We start from the raw sequence: 6,000 nt of genomic DNA, 5'->3' as shown, positions 1-6,000 counted from the left end.
CTTTTTTCTTGTAGAAGATATTAAAATTAGCCACAAAAAAGATCTAAATCATTAGAGGCTAAAATACCTAGTGATAAACTGGAGGAAAAGTTATTGATTCACCATTTTCATCCTGTCAACTCCAAGCATTGACAATATCTTGCTGAATTTACTGTCTCTAATGGGACTGAGAGCATGCAAATTGGGAAATAAGGAATTTTGTTTAAAGTCTGTCTTGTGCACAATGTAAATGGGGATGAAAGAAGTGACTGTGCTTCACGTTAGGTAAGGGTCAGATGATTTATTACTGACAATATTCCAAATCTTAGGTGGATATAATAATATCAAACAGCTATGATATTCTTCATCTGAAGATTTCTGTGTTTTACACAATAGGGTAAGTATCTGTATTCCCCACCTTACAGAAGAGAAACTCAAGTGTTGTATGTGGTTTTTTTGCAGAAGATTATACCGCAAGTTTTTGTTAGGCATGGGTATACATCTTCCATACCTGTGCTTGTTCCATTGGAACACATTGCCTCCTTATACAAGTTAAATACTTTTCCAAAATTGGCTTTAAAATGGATTTAGTTATTAGAGGACAACTTGTAGCTTAGTCTTCAAGAGTGGTGCTCTAATATGAATTCCTTCATCTTACAGTGAGCATCATAGACCAGGTTGATCAGAGAGCCACAATTGACAGCTTAAGACTAATATAGACAAATAATTCAATTTAAACCCTGTGTCGGCAAAAGTATTTAATTTGCCTTAACCGTTTTTAGTTCATGGCATTGCGTTGCTCTTTTCATTTAACTTCAGCAATATATCAAATGGGGTTGCAAGATGCTGTATGGTATAAATTTGAAACTTATGTAGAATGTTTTTACAAATGTTTCAAAAACCAGCTTATTGGAGTGAAGATGGTTAGTACTTCTATAAAAATAGAGCAGTAATAGTGTACAATCCACTGGCCACTGACTGACATGTCCTTTAGTAATATTCTGCATTTACTGGCACAAGGTCACTCCAGGTTTTAATTAGTTAGGGAACCTGAGTACATTTTTTAGATAACTACATCTCTAATAGAACAGCCATGTTCTTTACTATCATCCTCATCTTTGTCAGCCTAAAGTTTGACATTCACTTATCTACAGAACAGGTACATCACCAGCAATGCTTCCCCACACTCCTGTCACCGTGTTGTGGAACCTTATGCTTGTGAGACTTATCTGCTTTTTCTACATGGACATTTTTCTTAATTTCCCACTGCTACTCTAACACCAATATAGCTTCGCGTGCTCTAACGATAGCAAGCACACTAGTGAAGAGCTGATGTTGGTGTTTTTACCACTGTCATCTAGACCTATTCTAAGCATTTATAGAGGATGCGTTTTTTTTGGTTTTTTTTTTTTTTAAATGAAAGCCTGTACTCTGTCTACAGTAGTGTTTCCACTAATGTAGGTGCACCTGCCTTGGTGGTATGACAGAGGGAGATCTGAAGAAAAAGGACAATGTAGACAGGTCCATAGTAGAGTAAAAGAGTAGGCTAGAACTTACGCCTCTTCTGTTTTTGGCCTTGGTCTCAAAATAGGTTTCACTTGTCACTGGTTTGATGTGGATATGTGCCCTAGTAACTAGACTTAGATCATCAATTCTGTTCATTTAGGCAACTAAACAGTTGTGAAATGATAATAACTTTACTTCACTATTGTTCTGGAATGGATTCACCAGCATCCTATGTTTGGCAGACTCCATATCCCAAAAAACAATTGAGGCATCTAGCTCTCTAACTCCATTATATAATCTTGCAGATCGTGTCCAGGGAAATCAAGGAACAGACTGCTTGCTCGTAGACAGTGTTGCTTGCAGGCAAGCAATTTTCTCCCATACAGTTCTGCCAATGTACCTCAATCCTGATGTGTAGCATGCCTATTAAAAATGTGGATGTCTCAGGTGAAGGTTTTAACAGTCAAACTTAGAGGTGTAGATATAGTCAGAGGGCAGTTTGAGACCAACCCACTAGTCAACTTGTGATCTACTCAGGGTTTGAATGCGGTTGCTAGAGTGAAAGGCCAGTGCATTAACTCTCTGAACGTAGGCTAGAGAGAGGGCTAGCTGTTTCTTTGTTTTGCTTTTTATAAAGGATTGTGTGTTTTATTCCTTTCTCTCCTTCATATCTCAGTTGCCTTCATAAAATGCAGTCCCTTTCCCAAAGGGCTCACATTTTAACTTTGGAAAGTGTCTGGCACACTCTGAATGCTCGTGTGGTCCAATCCATATAAAAATAATGAACCACCCATCTCCTTTGGAAAACACTTGAAAACAAACTGCTGATGAGAATTTGAAACAGGTGTTAATAGTCTCCTGTTAAGTATCTTCCATAGGAAGTCTTGCTATTGATCCCAGTTGGAATTGTCAGTCAGAGCCTAACAGTCAGACTGTGTGAAGGGATAGCCTTTACATTTGAAACATTTGACTATTTAAGGACTCTCACCATAACACTGCTTGTTTATAAATGGACTGTGAAATTTCACTTTGACTGTCCAGCCATGACGGCTGAAAACTGAATTAGTCTTATTGCTAAGGGGAAGAGCAAAATGTCTATGCTCTAGCCATCCTAGTAACATAGGTTATTGGGAACATTGTTGGATAGTTTGTTGCGAAAGATATACCTCTTGTAAATACAACTAAGTTGCCAACTTTGAACTTGCAACCATTTTCCACACTTATTTGCTTCTGTTGGGAATGCTCGACAGCTATCACTTTGTGTAATCTTGTCTTTGTTCCTACACATGAATGTGTATTTTTCCTCACTGTCCATCCTGAGAATGACAAGCAAAAACTTTAAGTAAACTAAAGGAGTAATGAAACTCACTGGAAGAAGAAATGCTATTTCTAAGTCAGTTAATTGGAAAACTGAAATACAACATACGTTAACCTACATCATTTCTACTGTATAAATTGCTCTATAAGTGCTAAGAAATAACCTCTCACCTCCCCATACAAAATCAATGCCATGTGCATAATAACTTTTCAAAAGCACCTGTTTGGAAGGTGTTTAAATATAACTTCTCGGCTGCCACTCTACCCAGTTAAACCAAAACCCTTTTTCTTCAGGCGGATCAAGTGATATCTCTTCTCCCCCTCCCCACCCTTTGAGGGGCCTGTGCTTATTGCTTGTATAGGGATTGACTCAGTGGTCTAAATCTTTCAACATTTCTAACTTTTGCGATTCTATGCAAGGCCAGGCAGCTGTACTGTGACAGACCCTCAGTAGGGTATCTGGTGTGTCCATGGCTTCACCCGTGAACTGGATAAACCCAGCTCACATTTTAAAACACAACATACCAGTAAAGGTACTGAGCATGAGAATCATTGAAATGTCAGGCTTAATAATTATATGATCTTATAAATATCTGAGACTGCTCTACAGCCCTCAGCTAACTCATAGCAATGTGTCCAAGTAATAGAAATGGCCCAAAAGTTTAGGTGTGTGAATGGAATTATTTTCTGTAATGAATCATCTTGAGATGCACAAGTGTGTTTATAAAAAAAAAAAGTTAATCTTCCTTTTTTAAAGCAATCCTGTCAACATAAAACATGTATATTTAGATCAAGTCCTTGACTCTGTTACTAACACTATAGACAAAACTGAATTTTAATCTTTTATTTTCTACAGTTTTAATTTTAGTTTTGTATCTTGCTCAGTTTGGACAGCAAAATGGAATGGTCATCTTCACTTCTGTCTACAGTCCTCTTCGCTGTCCAATTATTTGGGTTCATGATTTTCTAGGGGAATGTTTAAATCCAAAAATCTGTGTTAATTTTTTAGTTTATATTTTTTAATTTTAATAATCTTCATAGCAGGTTTTGTAAATTCATATCATTAAGCAAAAATATGAATGTGGAGGCCAACATTTTGTTGATTCTCTTGTGCCTTTAACCTATAAAGAACCAGAAGAAGTAACCCTGCAACTTTTTTGGTTGTTACTCAAACTGGGGGCTGATGATGTAATGCAGGAACTACAAAACTGCAGAGAAACCTAACAGCAGGCTTTTTCCACTGCTTTATAACAGTGTTAATGGTAGCATATGCTAACCTCTCTGTTCTTTTTTTTTTTTTTTTTTCCCTTCAAATCAGTGATCATGAAAGGTGCCAGATTGACAGCACTGGAAACTGAAGTCCTACTTGTCCACAGAACAGGTACAGCATACCCAACAGCAGTTAAAAGCTTCCCCTGCACACTCTGTTGTTGTATTTCAATCCTGATTTTGAGGGATGACTTCGGGGGGGGGGGGAATAGTTCAGGACTTGTAAAATTTATCCAAAACCTACTAGCCAGAGGTAAATACAAAGGGTAGGGCGTTCACCAGTGAGTTATTGGAGTGGGAGAAAGCCTAGTGAGAAGCCAAGACCCTTCTACCACGTCAGCTGCTGGTAAGTGAGCTGTCCCTGGACACTGCTGGAAGGAGGGAAACTCCATTATTTGCATCAGGTTGCGGCTAGTAAGCATCTTACCTGAAGCCCTTCCCTAGCTGCTAGAAGGGAGGAGTTTTCTGTCTTGTCTTCCTATTGCTGAGTTCCTGGCTGCTGTGAAAGCAGGGGTGTCACCACTGTTTCTCAACCTTTGGTTTTTCATTCCTTCTCCTTGAATAACTCCAGTGCCTGTCTCTGTTCATAGCTTTCCCAAGCAGCGTTAGGAGTGTGAAACTGATTTAATTCTGGATTGCTGCTCACAGCATTCTAAATATTGGCACTGAAACTGTCCAGAGTTCTGTTATCTTCATACTATTTCTTGGTAAAGCTATGAACAACGGTAGACACTGGAGCCATCCCAGCAGGTTTGGGAAGATGGCACTACAGCTGGTCTTATTTGCAAACATAAGAGTTAGGAATTTAACTTTTTAAAAATGAAAGCCTGAAATCTGCAGAAATTGTTGGCTTAAGCCCTTCTCTTTTCACCCTGAGGGGTTCTCGGAATTCCTGTTGAAGCTCCGAGTGTCAATCCATTTCCCCCCACGCCCTTTCCAAACACTTTTCAGAGTCCACTGTTTTTTGCCTTACTTCTGGCAAAGGATGTAGAGAGCCTGTTAGCTTCTCCTTATGCAGTCAGAGAGGTTGCTGTTGAGTGATGCCAAACTAGAAAGCGAGAGACTGGATCAGAAACTGAATTACACATTGCAGAACAGAACATGACTTGTTAAATAACATGCCTTTAGGCCAGGAAAACCTTTTTTTAAACTTTAAAAAGTTTGTGTGGTGGTGAAGTAATGTATTGGAATCATTCAGTTTCCATGAATCTAGGACTTTTCAAATATGAAAGTTTAAGCCTGTGTGACTGTCTTTCTGGAGCTTGGAGAGTTTGGTTTTGCTGGTTCCTGACCAATTTTTACAATGTCTGTATAGCAGCACCTACCATAATGGGGGTTGTGGGCTTTACTGTATTACTATACTATATGGTGGATTGTGTTCATGTCTTGAAATTGGCGTTAATATTTTTCTTTTCAGAAGAGCAGGCATAACATTGTATTGCTGTTCCCAATGCTGGGAGCAAAGAGTAAAGAAAGATGCAACAGCAGCAGTTTGGACTTCATCCTGTTGCTGTAGACCCATGCACTCTCTCATTACCTTTGTATTTGAGAATGAGACAGGATTAAATGTTTAAAATACAGTCATTTTCCCGATGAATGTTGGAGGATTTGAATCAAAATGAAGATGACTTTGGTCTCCTTGTTCCAGTACGTATACACTTGTGATACTTGCAGTGTAAGCCCCAGTTTTCAGACACTTTTTTACAAAAGCAAATGCACTTAATTTTCAGAATCTCTTTTAATGCAATATGATGAGTGAAACTTTAAATGCACAAATCAGGAAATTCAAGGCTATGGTTCCCACAGTGACCAGAATTCTGCTATCTTGTACTTAGTATTACTGTATGCTGTTAAATTTGTGTTTTAATACATGCAACGTGGTCACATAGCAGCTGTTGTCAGGAAATTCAGTTGTGGTTAATACAGCTG

At 38.5% G+C, this 6,000-nt stretch overlaps 1 protein-coding gene across 4 annotated transcripts in view; it reads left to right on the top strand.

Annotated features, from left to right (window-relative positions):
- The first annotated feature begins 4,141 nt into the window (after positions 1 to 4,141).
- The window catches only part of TSC1 (TSC complex subunit 1), a 43,922-nt gene continuing 42,063 nt past the window's right edge, over positions 4,142 to 6,000 (top strand). For 2 of the 4 annotated variants that reach the window (XM_024210421.3, XM_024210419.3), the window contains exons 1-2: positions 4,142 to 4,183; positions 5,489 to 5,718. The gene's annotated coding sequence lies outside the window, so the exon portion shown is untranslated. The remainder of the gene's footprint in view (positions 4,184 to 5,488; positions 5,719 to 6,000) is intronic. The other 2 variants (XM_026657353.2, XM_024210420.3) reach the window with 2 other exon arrangements.

This window comes from Terrapene carolina, unplaced genomic scaffold, assembly GCF_002925995.2.
Source record: "Terrapene carolina triunguis isolate 2854851 unplaced genomic scaffold, T_m_triunguis-2.0 Scaffold238, whole genome shotgun sequence".
Taxonomy (NCBI): domain Eukaryota; kingdom Metazoa; phylum Chordata; order Testudines; family Emydidae; genus Terrapene; species Terrapene triunguis.
The sequence above is the reverse complement of the archived record's forward strand: the minus strand, read 5'-3'. Positions and strand labels throughout refer to the sequence as shown.